Genomic DNA, 20,755 nt, shown 5'->3' with positions numbered 1-20,755 from the left:
GTGGGACGTCCCTTGTTCCTGATCCTACCGAGGCTTCTCTCTCATCCACCCCAGAGGAACCGGAGGGGTGGGGATCCCCTTCAACTGGGTCACTGAATCTCAAACCTCTCAGTGCAGAGAGAATTTCCTGGGAGGCCCTGCACGTAACACTGCACATCTCTGGGCCCCTTGCCGACACCCTGACACCCCGATGCACAGCATCTCGCCTGAGCTGGACAATTCGCATTTTCATAAGCTTTCCTGGGCTTATGACTCTGGTCTCGGTCTGGCGGGTACCAGTGACCTTCAGGTACCTTTCTAGTTTTTTCCGTTCAACACCTGAGCTTTGATCTCCCTACCCAGTGTGCTTCTCTCAGCCCTGGCCACTAGAAGAGGGCTCCTGGGTGTTGGGGGGTGTTGGGGTTCTCCCCCCCGCCCTGCCTCTTGTCTTCCAAATGATCCCTCACGGGCCAAGCCCTCCAATGGGGTCACATTTTCCTCCCTGGCTGAGCTGGCGCCAGGCCAGAGGCGATGCTGTCACTGAGGCCACATCATGCAAACCTTGCTCCCCAGCTGGCACCCTTGGTGTTCGGATGCCAGACTTTAGGCCTGCTGCTATGTCTGTGGTGGGAACAGGACCAAGTCATGCGTGGGTCCCGGACAGAGAGGAGACAGCCACCTGCGATTGTGCCTCCCAACCCCGCACAGAAGCAGGTGGAGAGTGTGCAGGAACCCCACCACCCAGAATCCACAGAGGCCACAGCCCTGGACACAGTTCTGCTGGGGCTGGACTCAGGCTGATGGACTGGGAGCCCGGGGCACGGCGGTCATGCACCTGCTGTTTAATGTCGTCCACCCGGGGCGTCCGGCACCTTGGATGGTGGTCACAGCTGGTTTCAGGGTCACAAGGCCTAGGAACCTGACCCTGGCGTCCAGCCCGGGCTCCTAGGAGCCAAAGCCTCCTGAGTGTAACAGCCCCGGAGTTGCTGTGCCTGCCGCCAGGAGCTGACCCTACCCCACCACAGCCCACCACAGCCCACCCCACCCTGAAGGCGCAGCCTGGTGGCCTCTCGCCTGCCCTTGTGGCTTCTGCCACTGGGCCCCAGGAAACCATCAGGCAGCTCCTGGAGCTTTTCCAGCGGTCAAAGGCTTCGGCCTGAGATGCGCACCCTGGAACAGGTCCTAGGTCCCTTGGCGTCCGAGCAGTTCCTGGCCCTCCTGGCCCAGGAGATCCACAGCCGCATGCAGAAGCTGCTTCTGCAGAGCTGCGAGGAAGCTGTGCCTCTCGCAGAGTCTAGGCAGAGCTTGGGGGCGAGGGACTAGGTCAGAGAGAGAGTAAGCGCGGGCTCCTATCTGGTCTGGGTTGCCTGAAAGACTGAGAGCCCATGGACTCTTACTTGCCCATTCACATTCTTGATTGTCCCGGGAGACCTGACTTGGGCAAGTGACCTTTTGTGGTTTCCTTTGCCACTTGGATCCTGCAGGTTTTCCCCGGGCGCACCTGTCTCCGCGGGGAGGCGCTGTTCCTGCTGAGGTCGTCAGGGTGCGCTCCACTGGGATCCCAAGGGTTTGCATGCTGGCTCTGCTGGCTGCCCACTAATGGTGTAACTCTGCGCAAGTTACTGTTCCCCCTTGGGCCTACCGGCTCCTGGGGTGGTTTGGAGGACTCAAAGAGGATCAGCACATCCGTGTGATGACACTGCTGGTGGTGGATAGTTAGTGCTTCCAGCTGAGCGTTCCTGGTGTGGCGGCCGCGCCTCTGGTCCCAGCTGCTCGGCAGAGATGCAGAGATGCCGGGGGCGGAGGCGGGAGGACTGCCCTAGCCCAGGAGTTCTGGGCTGGCGTGCGCTCTGCTGGTCGGCTGTGCGGGCTACGTTCGTTCCCAAGTTTGCCTTCACTTGGGCTAACCTCCCCGAAGCAGGAGACCTCCAGGCTGCCTGAGGAGAGGTGGACTTGTGCCCAGGTTGCAAATGGAGCAGGTCAGAATTGGCCTGGGCACCAGAAGTGGGTTCGTGCCTGTCCAGAGCCTTTGTACTCCAGCCTGGGCAACACAGGGAGACCTGGTCTCTGAGCAAACACACTCAAGGTTTGCGGTTGTTACCTTGGGGTCAGCGATCTCGTCCTATCCGCAGAGCTCGGTCTCACTTAACACTGAGCTCAGGGAAACATTTTGGCACTGTTGCAGGAATGTTTGGTTTTTGTCTCTCGGAGTGAAGAATGAATCTCGTGGACAAAGAAGAGTGAGTAAAGTGATAGAAGTTTTTTTAAGCAAAGATACAGAGAAAGTTCTCAGAAGTGAGAGGGGTAGGGACAGAGTTGGGACTGAAGGTTTTTTGTTTGGCCTTTTATAGAGAGGCCTTCTAGGGAGTTTATGGCCTTGTGATTTCTTGTGCCATCTCTAATGAATGGCAGATGGCTGGTTTTGGGTCTGCTGGGTCTCTGTGATTACTTTGTAGCCATCAAAGGACGATGTTCCCTAACATTTAGGGCCAGATGGCCAGATCTTCTTAATTATCTTCTGTTTTTGTTGCATCTCAGTGTCCTTGGGATTTATAGGAGCCTGACTCTGGGGCCTCTCCTTATCTTTCCCTGCCTAGCCCTATCTGTCCCAAACTCAGCACTGAGACTTTGAGGCCACACTCCCTGGACCCCACTCCTAGGTTTGCTTAAGTTGCAGTGAAGAAGGGGAGCACCCCAAAGAGGTGGAGAGGATAAGTGGGAATGCAGTACTTGGGAGGATCTATGTGAAAAGGTGGCAGTGGGAAGGAGGTTTCCCCACCCCCTCCACAATCACAGACTCACACTCAAAAACCCCTGTAGTTTATTTTTTTAAATTTTTTTTTATTTGAGAGAGAGAGAGAAGAAGCAGCAGGAAGGAGCAGAGGGGGAGGAAGAAGCAGACTTCCCACTGAGCAGGGAGCCTGATGCAGGGCCTGATCCCAGGACTCCAGGATCATGACCTGTGGAAGGCGGAAGCTTAATTGATTGAGCCATCCAGGTGCCCTCCAAACTGTGTTCCTCTATTGAAAGTTGGCCCTCAGATTCCTGTAATAATCTCTCTTGCTATTGGGCCCTTTTATGATGATAAGTGATGGCAGGTTGACTTATGGTCAGAAACAATGGGCTAGGAACAGAAATGCTTCTGAAGGAAACTTTCCCTTAGGGAACAGCATGAAGGTCCCTGATCTTCTAGCTGGAGCCAGTGATCACTCAGGGAAGCCCTGAAGTCTAGAGTAGTTGCTACTTCTTGCTTACTAGGTCCAATCATCCTAGCATCATCAATGTAATAGTCCTTTGTGATAATCCTGTGGAAGGGAAAGTCTATCAAGTTTCCAGGAATTAAATTAGGACACAGGATTAGACAGTTGAGAAATCCCTGAGGTAGGACAATGAAGATGTATTGCTGGCCTTGCCTGGTGACATCAAAGGCTTCTGGTAGTCTTTACTAACAGTTATTGAGTGGGAGGAAAAGACATTTGCCAGATCAAGAGCTGCATACCAGCTACCACAGGCTGTGCTAATTCACTCAAGCAATGACATCACATCTGAAACAGTGGGTGTAACCTGAATCCCGACCTCCTTAAGTTTACAATAAAGCACTGTTGTCCTCCAAGATATATCTGCTTTTCTTTTTTTAAATATTTATTTATGTAGTTTGAGAGAGAGAGAGAGAGAGAGAGAGAGAGAGAGGAGAGAGAATCTCAAGAAGTCTCCACGCTGAGCACTGAGCCCATCACAGAGCTCCAAGGGGGGCTTGATCTCTTGACCTTGAGATCACGACCCTGAGGTCACCACCCAAGCCTGAACCAAGAGTGGAGCACTTAAATAACTGCACCACTCAAGAGCCCTGAGATGTATTTGTGTTCTACACAGGTTAAATATCCAAGATGACTAACTAGAATTTAAATAAAGAAATAAAGATTTGAAAAAGAAAAAATATATGCCAGGTGAGTTGTCGTGTAGTAGGAATCACCACTCCTGCATGTTTCAGGTCCTTGATGGTGGCACTACTCTCTGAAATTCCTGGATGAATGAAGCATTGCTTTCGGATTACTATTGGCCTAAGTAAAGAAAGTTCTAGTGGTTTCCGCTTGGCCTTTCTTACAATAATAGCTGTCACTCCACAGGTCAGGGAACTAATGTGGATATTCTGCCAGTTCCTGAGTATATGTGTTCTAGTTATAGTCTGGAACTGGGGAAATAACCATAGGGTAAGTTTGGGGACTTAAAGGGCCCACCGTGAGTCAGTACTGAGCTACAACTCCATTGATCACCTGATCTCCATGAGCTTCACTCTGACTGGTGAGCCACAGCAATACTTTGAGCCCCTTGGAATTCATGTCAGCTCAGAAGCAGTGTTCGTTTCTCCCCCCACAAAAGGCTGGTTACTTCCTTTCCCCTAATGCAAGTCACCCTGATAATAGGCCATAAGTCCCTTTGGGGGAAGGCTGACAGAAAGATCAAGAGTATATATCTCTGGCAGTGTAGTGAAATTTTTCTTCAGGGGACCCGGCCTCCCCTTCATTCAAGGGGTTCCAGATCTATAAACTGGCTCACATCTGGGAGTCAATTGAGGGGCTATCAATCGATTGAGATTAGACTTGAGTGCCCTCCACCAGGAGCTCTTCCATTTAAAGACCTCAAGTGGGGCACCTGGGTGGCTCAGTGGTTGAGCATCTGCCTTTGGTTTGGGTCATGAACCCAGGTCCTGGGATCGAGTCCCACATCGGGCTCCATACATGAGGAACCTGCTTCTCCCTCTATTTATTTCTCTGCCTCTCTGTGTGTCTTTCATGAATAAATAAAAATAAAATATTAAAAAAATAAGCTCAAGTAAGAATTTTGTAGAATACCCATTTGTTTCTCTTCAAGGGATGCCATAATCGACTATGACAAATGAATAATCAATGGAGTTTGGTGGAGAGTATACACTGTGCACTGTCCAAAGTTGGGGAAAGACTTTTTAAAAAAATCATGGTTCATGCTCACCCAGGGATCCAAAGACCTCATGAAACAAGACCCATGTACCTTATAATCAGAACTACATCAAAACAGGGAAGAAAGAACAACCCTTCCATTTGCTTTCATGCATCATGTACAGGAAGTGAGTCACAACTGTGAAAATATTGCCACTGATTCAGCAAGGGGTCACAGTTAGCTTCTGTTTCCTTTCACTGGGACGGTCTCCACTGTCTCCACATCACATCACTTTTCTTTCTTTTTTTGTTAAGATTTTATTTGTTTGAGATAGAGAGTAGGAACAGACGAAGAAGGAAAAGCAGACTCTCCACTGAGCACGGAGCCTGATACAGGGCTCAATCCTGGGACTCTGGGATCATGACCTGAGCCAAAGGCAGACACTTCACTGACTGAGCCACCCATGCACCCTTCCACGGTCACTCTTCAGCTACTGGAGTACCCAAAGTCAATCCCAGCCCCTTCACAGAGCACCAGATATGGAGAGGGATCCAGATACCCACTAACTGGCGCTGGGCTTGTCTGAAGTCTGTCTGCTGGTGGTGGAGGGAGGATTTGCTGCTTGTCTTTGGAGCAGAGCACACACCAGTTGGGGTTTTGATTTTTTTTACCTCATTTTCCTCTGGACCTCAGATCCGTTTCTGCTTACCCATCTTTTTTCCTCCATCTGGAGTTTCCCAGTCACACGTAGTTCTATTTGCTATCAACACATCAGAAGTTAGGCTCTTTTTTATTGTATTAGACCCACGCTTCCGGTTGTCACCTCTCCTCCACCCTGTCACCTCCCCCAGGCAGATCTTCCCCTGTCATCACCACATGGTGTTTTTCCCTGAGGCATTGTGCCTTGAGCCTAGAACAGTGAGGAGCCCAGATACTCAAGAGGCACTAGAAAATATCCTATGGGAGAACTCTTCATCCAGCCTCCAATCTTGCGCCCCTGCTGGCAACCTTCACAGGCCGACCTATCCTCTGCTGCTTGCATGAGATGGCAGCGTTACCCGGAACATCACCCGTCAAGCACTCAGCACAGAGCCTGGTGCATACATGCATGTGTGCCGATGGTGCACAGATAAAGTGAGCATATTTCCTTTCTTCTAAGTCTCTGGCCCTGGGGTCAGTGTGAGCTAACACTGGCAGGACTTTCAGGGAATATAGCCTGCGACAGGAAGGCAGGACTGATGACCTCCCATTCTCTTGTAGCTGTATTTCAAACAGCAGGTCCAAGCCCCTTCCTGAAGGCACAGCTCAGTTTTCTATATTACTATTTTTACATCATATACATACTTTTATGCTCTAATAGTCCCACAAAAGAAACCAGAACAGATTTCAACTGGTTTTATAGAAAAGTGAGGTTGATGCTGGGGACAATAAAGATCCCAGGGCCACAAAAGAGTATCTGTGATACATGGGTTGACCCCGAGGGAGAGCCACACCTCCCTGTGGCACCAGTAGCAGGAGAGGATGGCAGAAGGCTCCTAGGTAGAGAGAATCAGTAGCACATTTATATGACAATGAAAACAAAGCCCTAGTACCAGACCTAGGTCAGGGAAGTGGAAGTTTATAACAACAAAAATCACTGCAATGTTTGATTTTTTTTCAGAAAGTCACTTTATCTAAAATATTTTACTGCAGTAGTAAAGGAATGTGTGGATCTCTGTACATCATAATCAGAAATTTGAGGTTTTAGATTCATCAGCCTTTTAAGAAGAGGTTAGAAAAATTACTGTTGAATCACTCTATCAACATACAATTTTAGAATGTGCAAAATCACCACTACTGGTTTAAGGGTTACAACTTATCCAAACATTTCACAGGCAGTTGAAATAGCTAAGTCTTAACATATATTACAGGAAGACCTACTAGCAAATTTCTTAGCAATAAAAGAATTCCTAACACTGAATGTCAGGAGCTCAAGAATAGCAAGAACAGTTGAACGGGGAAAAATGCATATATTTTGAAACATTTTTTGGCCTTCAATCTAACTTGCAAGTGATTTTAATGAAAATTCCCTTCCTTTCTTGAAAGGAAGCCTCATTTCTTTCTGATAATATTATTTCTTACTAAGAGTGGATTATGTACATTTCTTCTGCCAGAGAAAAATGTTAAGGTTACCCCTTGCCTGATGATGATACACAGTCCATGTGCAGAGAGTATGGCTTAGGTAAATTCAACAGCATCGCACAATGGTTTCTAATGAAAAATATTCATTTGGCACCAGAAAGAAATTTGAGAAATCTTCCAGTAAACATCAATATCCTCAATTCATTCCTCAACCTGGTAAAGACTATCTATAAAAAGCCTACAGTTAATATACTTGATGGTGAAAGACTAAATGCTTTCCCCCCATAATCAGAAACAAGACAAGGATATTTTATAGATTTTCCTATCCTACAAATGGAAGCATATAAAATGTGGCCTTTTGTTTCTAGCTTATTTCACTTAGCACAATGTTTTTGAGGTTCATCCATGTTGTAGCATGTATTGCTACATCATCCAATTGCATGGCCAAATATTCCATTATATGGATATACAATTTGTTTATCCAATAATCATTTGTTGGACATATGGTTTGTTTCTTCGATTTGGCTATTATGAATAAAGGTAAGATTCACATTCGTCTCCAAGTGTATGTGTAGACATATGTATTTATTTCTCTTGGGTATATGATAGGTCATTGGTAATTCTGTTTACTTTTGTGAGGAACTGCTGGGATGTTTTGCAAAGTTCTACACCATTTTACATTCCTGCAACATGTGAGGGTTCCAGTTTCTCCATATCCTCTCCAGCATGTGTTAATTACTCTTTTGTTTTGTTTTATTTTGGTTTTGGTTTTGGTTTTGGTTTTGGTTTTGGTTAGCCTCGTGAGTGTGAAATGGTACCTCATTGTGGTTTTGATTTGCATTTGCCTAGTAACTAATGATGTTGAACATCTTTTCACGTGCTTGTTGGCAATTTGCATATTTCCTTTGAGAAATTTCTATACAAGTCCTTCATCAATTTTTATTTTTATTTTTAAAAAAGATATTATTCATCCATTCATGAGGGATACAGAGAGAGAGAGAGGCAGAGACATAGGCAGAGGGAGAAGTAGGCTCTCTACAGGGGGCCAGATGCAGATGCAGACTCGACCCTAGGATCCTGGGATCACGACCTGAGCAGAAGGCAGAAGCTCAACCACTGAGCCACCCAGGTGCCCCTCCCTCACTAATTTTTAAGTTGGGATATTGACTTGTTGTTATTCAGTTGTAAGGGTTCATTACATATGCTGGATCTTTGAATAATCAACTGATTTTAGCCAAAGACACCAACACAGTTCAGTGAAGAAAAGAACATCTTTTTTTAACAAATGATCCTGGGACAACTGGGTAGGCACATGCAAAAGGATAAAATGGGCCTCTTACCTCACATCATATACAAAACTTAACTCAGAAAGGATCAAAGACCTAAATGTAGGTCCTAAAACTATAAAACATTTAGAAAAAAAAAAAACAGAGGTGAATTATGACCTTAGATTTGGTCCTGGTTTTTTACATACAAAAGCACAATTCCAAAAGTACAACCAACAAAAGAAAGTAAATAGATAAATTGTGCCTCATCAACAGTTTTACAATTTTTGTGTCAATGGACATCAGCCACCCCTGGGAGATAAGCGGTAGGTGGTGCCAGCTGCTGCGCCGGGTTGGGGACCTGTGTGCACAGTAGCACGCCCATGCTGCCGAGCACCAGAGGGCACATTGCAATGGCCCCCAGCATAGCGAGGGGACAGGCCCGTGAACCAGGGGATAGGATGCGGAGGGCCGGATTTGTCCCACCTAACCGATGGGCAGGAAGGAGCCGGCGCCCTGAGGTGCCGGCAGGAGGGGCAGGGAAGTAGCAGGGTAGCATCTCCGACAGGCGGAGGGTTGGGGGGGGCATGGGGACAATCCCCGCTCAACCTTGTGGTGTCTTCCCCGGCTTCCCCACGCGCCCCCCCCATGTCCTCGCTACTGTGCTCACTTCCCCCAGGGATAGTCGCGCTCCGCAGGCTCCTGGAGGGCTCTGCCTGGGGAGCTGGCCCCCCCTCCCGTCCTGCCGAGAGGGGCTGGGGCCCTCAGTCCCATAAGTTCTCCGCTGCCAGCCACCACAAAGTGCACCCGGCCGAAGAAGACCTGGCCAGCAATGGCTTGAGGGCAGTGAGAAGGGCTTGAGGGCAATGAGAAGGGCTTGAGGGCAGTGAGAAGGGCCCTTACCTTCAGAAGGCTTTGCGGGTATTGGTCCTGGACAGAGAACTGCTTCCCAACTCAGGTTCAGCTGCTCACCAGTGAAAAATCAATACTCAAGAGACAAGTGATAGTAGGAAAGGAAAGGTTGCTTTGTTCATAAAGCCACCAACCTGGGAGAATGGTGGGCATAGGTTTCATAGACCATCTTCCACGTCTGGAGGGGCCTGAGGGTTTTTTTTTTTTTTTTTTTAATTTATTTATTCATGATAGTCACACAGAGAGAGACAGAGAGGCAGAGACACAGGCAGAGGGAGAAGCAAGCTCCATGCTGGGAGCCCGACGTGGGATTCAATCCTGGGTCTCCAAGATCGCGCCCCGGGCCAAAGGCAGGCGCCAAACCGCTGCGCCACCCAGGGATCCCGGCCTGAGGGTTTTAAAAGACAGGGCTCAGGAAAAGGGGGCACAGGAGAAGCAGGTGCCCAGGTGGTTAGCCACATGTTGACATGTCCTTGAACAGACTTGCTGGCATCAGTTGGGGGCAGTTTTCAAAGGCGGTTAGGCCTTATCTTCTGGGAAAGTCCGGAACTCCAGTCCTCAAGGCCAGTATTCTGCAAATCTCAAGGAAAGTAGGTTAGTTCCACTACAGACCAAAGGACCTAGGTCAGCAAGCAAGGAGCACATAAGCTTAAAGCAAGTTTACCCTAAAGACTGGTTGGAGCTGTTAAAGTGTGACGTTCCCATGTTAAAATGCCTTGTGCTCTGATTTTTTTATATGAAATAGAGCCAACAAAGACATAACGCTGTAATTTCTAAATGATATTCTCATGAGCCTCAGAATAAAAAATATGGGTATCCTAAACTTCCCACACTGCTTGAGGCCCGTTCTTAAACTTTCACCAGGGTAGCAGCTAGGTTTTCCAGGGAGACACAGTGGGTGTCTCCTCAAATGCCTAGGGAGAGGAGTCTAGGTTCCGGGGGGGTGGGGGTGGGGGACCAATTCCACATCACTGCCCCCTTGCTTTTGTTTCAGGCTAAAGGTGGAAGAATTGTGACTTGCCGTGTGATCTTCCAGCCTCCCAGACTGAGAGCTCCTGCATACAATTCTAGCATTGGTTCCATTGCATTCCATTGAATGGAATTCCCTGTTTGGTTTAACTAACCCAAGAAAGCTGCTTGGGCATAAAAACGTATCAAACCATAGAAGTGAAAATGCAGCTTTTATTTTAACAGCTGAAGCAAGGCAAGAGTTTGTTATTCTAAGCCTTTTTTATGCATTTTCCAAAATTGCTGGCAGGCGTAAGCAGGTAAGTTATGTGGTTTTTTGGCAAAGGTCACCTCCACCCTGGTGTGGCTCGTGTCAGCATCCATAGCCACTTTGACAGATCCAGATCATTTTTGTGGCTCCCTAGTTGCCTACCAAGTAGAAAGCTCAGCACGTTTTTGGAGGACAAAATGGATTTTAAGTATTCATCTGCCTTCCTCTTGATGCTCGGTATGGGTGTGCTGGGACTGACTTCAGAGCATCCTTTCTCCATGACTGGCTGATGCTACAGATGGCTTTGGAAGGAATACAACCAAGGAAGTCTGAAAAAGATGATGAAACCCAGTTGATCCAGTTGGGCCCAGGGCCTCTTCCCCCTGCCACCTCCTCACCACACACATTTTCCAGCATGGTCAGAGAATGTTGCTTTGGGGCACAATCTGTTTGGAAATACCAACCTTGTCATATCTCCCATTCTGTCAGAATCTATTCTGCTCCACTGCCATATTTTCAATTCCTATTTTAATTGCTAAGCTTATAGTGTTGATTTTCATCTCTTTTATGGCAAGCTCACCATCAACAGCTACTCCCACATATGTTCTCCATCATTTAATTGACTAATCAGCTCATTTTATTTCATGGCAAAATAAAACCTAGTACAGTTCATGACTGTGCTTGCACTGAATTCATGGATTTGTTTTGCAAAAAAAAATTATAAGATCACAGTAATTAATGTTCCACTCCAGCAAGAAATGGTATTTTTAAAAAATATTTTGTTTATTTCTTTGAGAGAGTGAGAGAGAGAGAGATAGAGAGCAGGAGGAAGAGCTGAGGGAGAGGGACAAGCAGACACACTGAGCGCAGAGCCCTAAGCTGGGCTCAATCCCACGACCCTGAGATCATAACCCAAGCTGAAACCAAGAGGCAGACTCTCAACCAACCGAACCACCCAGGCATCCCCAAGAAATGGTATTTTTAGCATCAAAACAGTTGACTCATAAAAAAGTTTCGTGCATATTTCCCTCTATTAAAAAAAATGGGGCACCTAGGTGGCTCAGTCAGTTAAGCATCTGTTTTCAGATTAGGTTATGATCTCAGGGTCCTAGTATTGAGCCTCACATCAGACTCCCACTCAGTGGGGAGTCTACTTGTCCCTCTCCCTCTCCCTTTGCCCCTCCTCCTACACATACTCTCTCACAATAAATAAAATCTTAAAATATAAAATTAAATAATAAAATATGAAATTTGAACTCCAATAAAAATATATAATATAAAAAATTAAAATAAGATATGAAATTCACATGTGTTTTGTGGCCAGTGTGAACTGGATATGTTATTTCCATTATTTCATATTTTATTCTTGGAGAAGTATGCAATATCTTTTTTTATGTCTTTAATTCATATCTAACCTTAGTTTTTGGTAAAACATCTAAGTGAATGACTTGGCTATTCCAGAGACATTGACTTAAGAAGACACAGGCAATTTTTCAAATTTCCTTATGTAAATAAGCTCTATATCTCAATAATATGAAATAAGATTCAGCTATTTAAAAGGGTAAGAGGGAGGCCCCTGGATGGCTCAGTCGCTTGGGCATCTGCCTTCAGCTCAGGTCATGATCCCAGGATCCTGGAATCGAGCCCCACATTGAGCCCCACATTGGGTTCCCACTCAGCAGGGAGTCTGTTTCTCCTTTTGCCCCTCCCCCTTTCTCATTATCTCTCTTTCTCACTCAAATAAATAAATAAAATTTTTAAAGAAGGGTAAAAGGGATCCTCTATGCACCAACATGGAAATGATCTCCAAGAAGTGGTAACTTAAGAAAGAAACTTGAAAAACAGTATGTATCTTATGCCCTCTGTTTTTTCTTCACAGGGTCATCTATACAGATAAAAGTAAAAACAACGAACAAGATCTGAAATATTAGGTGGTCTTGAAAAAACATGGAAGACACTAGAGAATCCTTTTCTGGAGAAATTAAAGAACTAAAATATAATCAAGTTGAAACCAAAAGGCTATTAATGAGATGCAATAAAAAGGATCCCTGGTGGCTAAGCAGTTTGGTGCCTGCCTTTGGCCCAGGGCATGATCCTGGAGTCCTGGGATCAAGTCCCACATTGGGCTCCCTGCATGGAGCCTGCTTCTCCCTCTGCCTGTGTCTCTGCCTCTCTCTCTCTCTCTCTCTCTCTCTCTGTCTCTGTCTTTCATGAATAAATGAATAAAATCTTTAAAAAAATGGAGACTAACTGCTAGGATAAATGAGGCAGAAGAGAGAATTAGTGATATAGAAGACAAAACAATGGAGTATAAAGAAGCTGAGAAAAAGAGAGATAAAGAACTACTGGCTCGGGATCCCTGGGTGGCGCAGCGGTTTGGCGCCTGCCTTTGGCCCAGGGCATGATCCTGGAGACCCGGGATCGAATCCCACGCCGGGCTCCTGGTGCATGGAGTCTGCTTCTCCCTCTGCCTATGTCTCTGCCTCTCTCTCTCTCTCTCTCTCTGTGTGACTATCATAAATAAATAAACAAAAATAAAGTTTAAAAAAAAAGAACTACTGGCTCACAAGGGGAGAATTTGGGAGATAAGTGATACCATAAAGTAAAAAAATACTAGAATAATTGGGATCCTAAAGAAGAAGAAGGAGGAGGGGCAAAAGGTATATTGGAGCAAATTATAGCAGAAAACTTCCCTAATCCAGGGAAAGAAACAGGCATCCAGGTCCAGGAGGCAGAGAACCTCATTCAAAATCAGTAAAAAGGAGATGCTTGGGTGTCTCAGTGGTTGAGCATCTGCCTGTGGCTCAGCATGTGATCTCAGAGTCCTGGGATTGAGTCCCACATCAGACTCCCTGCATGGAGCCTGCTTCTCCTTCTGCCTGTGTCTCTGCTTCTCTCTCTGTGTGTTTCTCATGAATAAATAAAAGAATTTTAAAAAATAAATAAAAATAGGTCAACACCCCGACATATACTAGTGAAACTTGCAAATCTCAGACACAAATAGAAAATCTTGAAAACAGCTTAGACAAGGGATCCATAACCTACAAGGGTAGAAACATTAGACTGGCAGGAGACGTACCCCAGAGACCTGGTGGGCCAGAAAGGACTGGCATGATATATACAGTGTGCTAAGTGAGAAAAATATGCAGTGAAGAGTACTTTATCCAGCTAGGATGTCACTCAAAATAGGAGAGATAAAAAAGCTCCCAGGACAGGAGTGCCTGGATGGCTCAGTCAATTAAGCATCTGCCTTAGGCTCAGGTCTTGATCCCAGAGTTCTGGGATTAAGACCCATGCATCAGGCTCCCTGCTCATTGGGGGAGCCTGCTCATCCCTCTGCTTCTGCCCTTCCCTCTGCTCTCCCTCCTTCTCTCTCAAATGAATAAATAAAATCTTTTTTAAAAAGCTTCCAGGACAAACAGAAACTAAAAAAATTTGTGATCCCTAAACCAACCCTACATGAAATATTAACTGGGATCCTTTAAATGGAGAGAGAGCCCAAAAGTAACATAGGCCAAGAAGGAAAAGAGACAATATACAGAAACAGTGACTTTATAGGTAATACAGTGGCACTAAATTCATATATTTCAATAGTTACCATGAATGTAAATGGGCAAAATGCCCCAATCAAAAGACACAACATATCAGATTGGATAAAAGAGCAAGACTCATCAATATGCTGTCTGCAAACTCATTTTAGACCCAAAGATACCTCCAGATTGAAAGTGAGGGGGTGGAGAACCATTTATTGTGCTAATGGACCTCAAAAGAAAATTGGAATAGCAATCCTCATATTAGACATATTAGACAAATTAGATATTTTTTTAAATCTTTTTTTTTAATTTTTATTTATTTATGATAGTCACACAGAGAGAGAGAGAGAGGCAGAGACATAGGCAGAGGGAGAAGCAGGCTTCATGCACCGGGAGCCCGACGTGGGATTCGATCCCAGGTCTCCAGGATCGTGCCCTGGGCCAAAGGCAGGCGCTAAACCACTGCGCCACCCAGGGATCCCAGACAAATTAGATATTAAACCAAAGACTGTAGTACAGGATGAAGAGGGACACTATATCATACTTAAAGGATCTTTCCAACAAGAAGATCTAAGAATTACAAATACTTGTGTTCCTAACTTGGGAGCAGCTGATTATATAAACCAATTAATAACAAAATTAAAGAAACATCAATAATAATACAATAATAGTAGGGGACTTTAACACTCCACTCACTCCAATGGACAGATCAACTAAGCAGAATATCAACAAGGAAACAAGGGCTTTGAATGACACTGGACCAGATGGACTTCACAGACATATTCAGAACATTCCATACTAAAGAAACACAATACACATTCTTCTCAAGTGCTCATGAAAGTTCTCTAGAATAGATCACATAGCGGGTCACAAATCAGGTCTCAACCAGTACCAAAAAATTGGTATCATTCTCTGCATATTTTTGGACCACAAAGCTTTGAAACTGGAACTCAATCACAAAAGGAAATTTGGAAAGAACTCAAATACATGGAGGCTAAAGAGCATCCTCCTAAAGAATTAGTGGGTCAACCAGGAAATTAAAGAAGAATTTTAATAATTCATGGAAACAGGGATCCCTGGGTGGCGCAGTGGTTTGGCGCCTGCCTTTGGCCCAGGGTGCAATCCTGGAGACCCGGGATCGAATCCCACGTCGGGCTCCCGGTGCATGGAGCCTGCTTCTCCCACTGCCTGTGCTCTGCCTCTCTCTCTCTCTCTCTCTCTCTCTCTCTCTCTCTCTCTCTCTCACTGTGTGCCTATCATAAACAAATAAAAAATTTAAAAAAATTCATGGAAACAAATGAAAATGAAAACACAACTATTCAAAACCTTTGGGATGCAGCAAAGGCAGTCCTAAGGGGGAAGCCTATAGCATTACAAGGCTTTCTCAAGAAACAAGAAAGGTCTCAGATACACAACCTAACTTTATGCCTAAAGGAGCTGGAAAAGAACAGCAAATAAAGCCTAAACTCAGCAGGAGCAGAGAAATAATGATTGGAGCAGAAATCAATGAAATAGAAACCAAAAGAACAATAGAAAAGATGAATGAAACTAAGCACTGGTTCTTTGAAAGAATTAATAAGATTGATAAACCCCTGACCAGACTTATCAAAAAGAAAAGAGAAAAGTCCCAAATAAAAAAAATCATGAATGAAAGAGGAGAGATCACAACCAACATTGAAGAAATACAATTAAAAGAACATATCATGAGCAACTATATGCCAACAATAGGCAATCTGGAAGAAATGGATGAATTCCTAGAGACATATAAGCTATCAAAACTGAAACAGGAAGAAAGAGAAAACCTGAACAGACCCATAACCAGCAAGGATATTGAAGCAGTTATCAAAAATCTCCCAACAAACAAAAGCCCAGGGCCAGATGGCTTCCCAGAATTCTACCATTTAAAAAAGAATTAATACCTATTCTTCTGAAGCTATTTCAAAAAACAGAAATGGAAGGAAAACTTCCAAACTCTTCCAATGAGGCCAGCATTACCTTGATCATCAAATCAAAGACCCCACCAAAAAGAAGAACTACAGACCAATATCCCTGATGAACATAGATGCAAAAATCTCACCAAAATACTAGCTAATAGGATCCAACAGTACATTAAATGGATTATTCACCTCGACCAGGTGAGATTTATTCCTGGGCTATAAGCGTAGTTCAACATCCACAAATCAATGTGATACACTACATTAGTAAAAGAAAGGACAAGAATCATATGATCCTCTCAACAGATGCAGTTGAAACAGATGCAGAAAAATCATTTGACAAAGCATCACATCCTTTCTTGATTGAAACTCTTCATAGTGTAGGGATAGAGGGAACATACATTAGTATCAGAAAAGCCATTTACAAAAAGCCAACAGCGGATATCATTTTCAATGGGGAAAAACTGAGAGCTTCCCCTAAGGTCAGGAACACAGCAGGAATGTCCACTATCACCACTGCTGTTCAACACAGCCCTAGCCTCACCAATCAGACAACAAAAAGAAATAAAAGGCATCTGAATTGGCAAAGAAGTCAAACTCTTTGCAGATGACATGATACTCTATATAGAAAATCCAAAATACTCCACTCCCAAAGTGCTAGAACTCATACAGGAATTCAGCAATGTTGCAGGGTATAAAATCAATGCACAGAAATCAGTTGCATTAACACTAACAATGAGACAAAAGAAAGAGAAATTGAGGAGTCAAACACATTTACAATTGCACCCAAAACCTTAAGATACATAGGAGTAAACCTAACCAAAGAGGCAAAGTTTCTGTCTCAGAAAACTATAGAACACTCATGAAAGGAATTGAGGAAGACACAAAGAAATAGGAAAAAGTTCCATGCTCATGGATTTATAAGAACAAAACTGTTGGGCATCCAGGTGGCTCAGCAGTTTAGTGCTGCCTTCAGCCCACGGCGTGATCCTGGAGACCCAGGATCGAGTCCCACATCAGGCTCGCTGCATGGAGCCTGCTTCTCCCTCTGCCTGTGTCTCTGCCTCTCTCTCTCTCTCTCTCTTTCTCTCTCTGCCTCTCATAAATAAATAAAGTCTTTAAAAAACAAAATTGTTAAAATGTCTATGTTACCTAGAGTGATCTATACATTCAACGCAATTCCCATCAAAATACCATCAATGTATTTGACAGAGTTGGACCAAAAAATCCTAAAATTTGTATGGAACCACCTCACTACAGTCAGAATGGCTAAAATTAACATGTCAGGAAACGACAGATATTGCTGAGGATGCAGAGAAAGGGGAACACTTTTATACTGTTGGTGAGAATGCAAGCTGGTATAGCCACTCTGGAAAACTGTATGGAGGTTCCTCAAAAAGTTGAAAATAGAGCTACCCTACAGCCCAGCAATTGCACTACTGGATATTTTCCCCAAAAATACAAATGTAGTGATCCGAAGGGCACTTGCATCCCAATGTTTATAGCAGCAATGTCCACAATAGCCAAACTATGGAAAGAGCCCAGATGTCCATCAACAGATAAATGGATAAAGAAGTGTGTGTGTGTGTGTGTGTGTGTGTGTATGTATGAAATATTACTCAGCCTTTAAAAATGAAATCTTGCCATTTGAAACATGGATGGAAGTAGAGAATATTATGCTAAGTGAAATAAGTCAATCAGAAAAAGATAATTATCACATGATCTCACTTATATGTAGAATTTATGAAACAAAACAGAGGATCATAGAGAAAGAGAGGAAAAAATAAAAAAGATGAAATCAGAGAGGGAGGCAAACCATAAGAGACTCTTAATCATAGAAAACAAACTGAGGGTCACTAGAGGGGAGGGGGTCGGTGGAGGGGGTAACTGGGTGTTGAACATTAAGGAGGGCATATGATTTGACGAGCATTGGATATTATATAAAACTGATGAATTACTGATCTCTACCTCTGAAACCAATAATAAATGTTAATTAATTGAAATTTAAATATTTTTTTAAAAAAAGAAGATCTGAAAAGTTTACAGCAAACTGCTAATGTTGGTTCTTCTGGTGTAACGAGTGTAAAATGGTGGAGCAGAGTAAATGAGGGCCTTATGAATTGATCTCTATAAATGTAATTCTTGTATTTTCTCCAACAAGAATGCAAAAATATGTGTAAGTGAATTCTGCAAAATACTTTAAGTAAAACAAGATTCCTCAGAAGCATACATTTGAGACAGAGAGAGGTGCCAACACCCAGGCAGGTTGGCCCACATTCATTTGCTCTGCCTGTCTCCTCCAAGGGAAAGGCACTGGAGTTCAGAAGAAAAGTACCAAACCCCAAATCAAAGGAACAGGGAACCAACCTGTAAATGCAGTTCAAGGTAAGAGAGCTTACCTAGCCAGGAAAGATTCTCCACCCTTGTCTGTAGCTTTAAGAAGCTTTACTCAGGAGGGAGAGATGACGTGCTGACACCCACTCTCTGGTCTCCTACACAACAGCTTGTTTAACTTCTCACATCTATGGTGGGTGCCGCTGTCATGCCCATTTATCCAGGGCAGGGAACTGAGGCCCAGGGATGGTATGTCACTGGCCCAAGGTCACATAAGCTAGCATGTGACACAACTATGATATGAACCCAACTTGTCTGGCTTCAGAGCCCCATCCTTCCACCCCTTCAGGATGATTCCGCTTGATCCTCGTGAAAGCCAAGGAAACAATTCTCACCCGTTTATCTCTTTTGATAACAGAACACAGTACCTTTGTGGTTTTACATGTTTCTATCTGAGATGGGAAGAGATCTGGATGACTGAGCATTCCCTGACACTCAAGAAAAGGAGTGTGTGACTGGCGCCATCTTCCAGGCATCTGTGCCTCAGTGTCCTCAGTTGTTATGTGAGACTGAGTGGAGCAGCCAATGTGGGGACAAATCACATCTCATAATAGTCTATTTTGTCCCTCAAAAGAGTAGTGCCATAGCAAACAAAACATCTTCCCCATCAGTCCTCCAATATCCTGTGAAAATCCATATCCTACCTCTAGATGGCACCCACGTGGGTCATACTTTAATGTCAATGATACAGCCATCAGGGCGTCCCTGGGTGGCTCAGCACTTTAGCCCCTGCCTTGGGCCCAGGGCATGATCCTTGAGTCCCAGGATCGAGTCCCACATCAGGCTCCCTTCATGGAGCCTGCTTCTCCCTCTACCTGTGTCTCTGCCTCTCTCTCTCTCTCTCGTGAATAATAAATAAAATATTTTTCAAAATGATACGGCCATCAGACTACTCAGATGAAATTCCTGCAATTATCCATGCCCTTTATGTGAACTGGTACATAAAGAAAGCAGAACTCTAAGAGTCACAGCCACAACATGATCCAGAGTTTGGGGAAGAGTGGAGAATCCTACCTGGGACTGAGTTCCTTTTCAGCTTTCACTGGGTGATTGGATCTCAAGGTCAGAGTCACTGACCATTGCCCAGTAGACCTGTTGAAATGCAATGAACACTGTTAGGACATTTCGGTGAACCCCACAGAGAAAGTGCTAATGGAGAGATTTCGCATCATTTCACGAAGAGGTCTGGGACAAGACAGTCGATCATGCAAAGAGCAGGTCTGGAGATGGTACTCAAGTATCTGTACCAGCTTCCACCTCTTCCAGTGCCTCTCTCCAACACACCATATTTAGCCCTGACCTAGAAGTCACCCAGGTGGTGGTAACCAGTGCCCATATCTTGCCATTACATGTGGTCACAAAGTCTGAGAACCATTGTGAGTCACCATGACTCCTCTGGGCACTTAACCAATCAGGCTCTGGGACTTAGAAAAAAGAGGAGGACAAAAGGAAAGGAAATTTTTGTTTTCTCCTTTGCTCTTTTTTCCAGACCTATTGTTACTCCTGGAGGAAATGTGGCTACTCAGAATAGCTCCTGTGGTCTAAGTCAAGCACAGCTAGCTAATGTCGCATCTTTATCTGCTGTCACAAAATAAATTGACCTGATGGACCCCAATCCTGCTGGGTCATAGTTGCAAGGATTGATGCTCGGTCACAGAAGTAAAATGCTGCTACATGAAGTGGTTAGGAGCATAAGCTCGGGGGACAGGCAGTTTGATTTCCAATCCAAGTTTGTGTGACCTTGGACAAGTCCTTTAGCTTCTCTGATCCACAGTTTCCCCTTTGAAAGTGTGGATGACAACCAGACCTCCTCCATTAGGGATTTGTGAAGATTAACAAAGTAACATGAAAGCACTCAGAACAGTGTCCAGCATGTAGGGAGTGTTCAGGCTACAGCATTCATCTTGGTCAATTCTTTGATTTTTTAAAAAGATTTATTTATTTACAGAGAGAGAACACATACGTGGGGAGGGGCAGAGGGAGAGGGGGAGAGGGAAGCCTTAGCACACTCCCTGCTGAGTGTGGACCCAGATGCAGCACTCAATCCCAGGACCCTGAGATCATGACCTTAGCCAAAATCAAGAGTCGGACATTCAACCAACAGCCACCCAGATGTCCCAGTCAACTCTGATTTAAGCAGTCTCAGTTGGATGTATATTCAATTTCTGCAAAGTTCACTCCCTAAGGACACTGTCCCATTCCTCTCCATCCAATTACAAAGAAGAGGTCTTGGGGTAAGGCAAAGCTCATGATCCTCACAGTATCAAAAGACACAGGGCTCCTGGGTCTCAAGCTGGTCACTACACCATGGCTAACAGACACATCCTTGGCTACAGTTATTAGAGTTCACTCAAGAGAATATTCTGAAAGTTCTTCCAACATCTGCCATTGAGAACCTTAGCCAGGACAACTCAGCATGCTAGGAAACTACCCTTGAAGCCATGCATGAGCTCAATTCCAGTGATGAGGAGTGGGAATCCT

General features: G+C 44.7%; 1 long non-coding RNA gene across 1 annotated transcript; it reads right to left on the bottom strand.

Annotated features, from left to right (window-relative positions):
- Window positions 1–10,358: 10,358 nt before the first annotated feature.
- On the bottom strand, window positions 10,359–19,716 carry LOC119868521. Its single transcript, XR_005386451.1, has 2 exons — window positions 19,289–19,716; window positions 10,359–10,742 (listed from the first exon to the last, which is right to left on the bottom strand). It is a non-coding gene; the product is annotated as an uncharacterized LOC119868521 (long non-coding RNA).
- Window positions 19,717–20,755: the final 1,039 nt, after the last annotated feature.

Source organism: Canis lupus, chromosome X (assembly GCF_011100685.1).
Source record: "Canis lupus familiaris isolate Mischka breed German Shepherd chromosome X, alternate assembly UU_Cfam_GSD_1.0, whole genome shotgun sequence".
In the NCBI taxonomy this organism is placed as follows: domain Eukaryota; kingdom Metazoa; phylum Chordata; class Mammalia; order Carnivora; family Canidae; genus Canis; species Canis lupus.
This window is presented reverse-complemented; position numbering and strand designations above follow the sequence as displayed.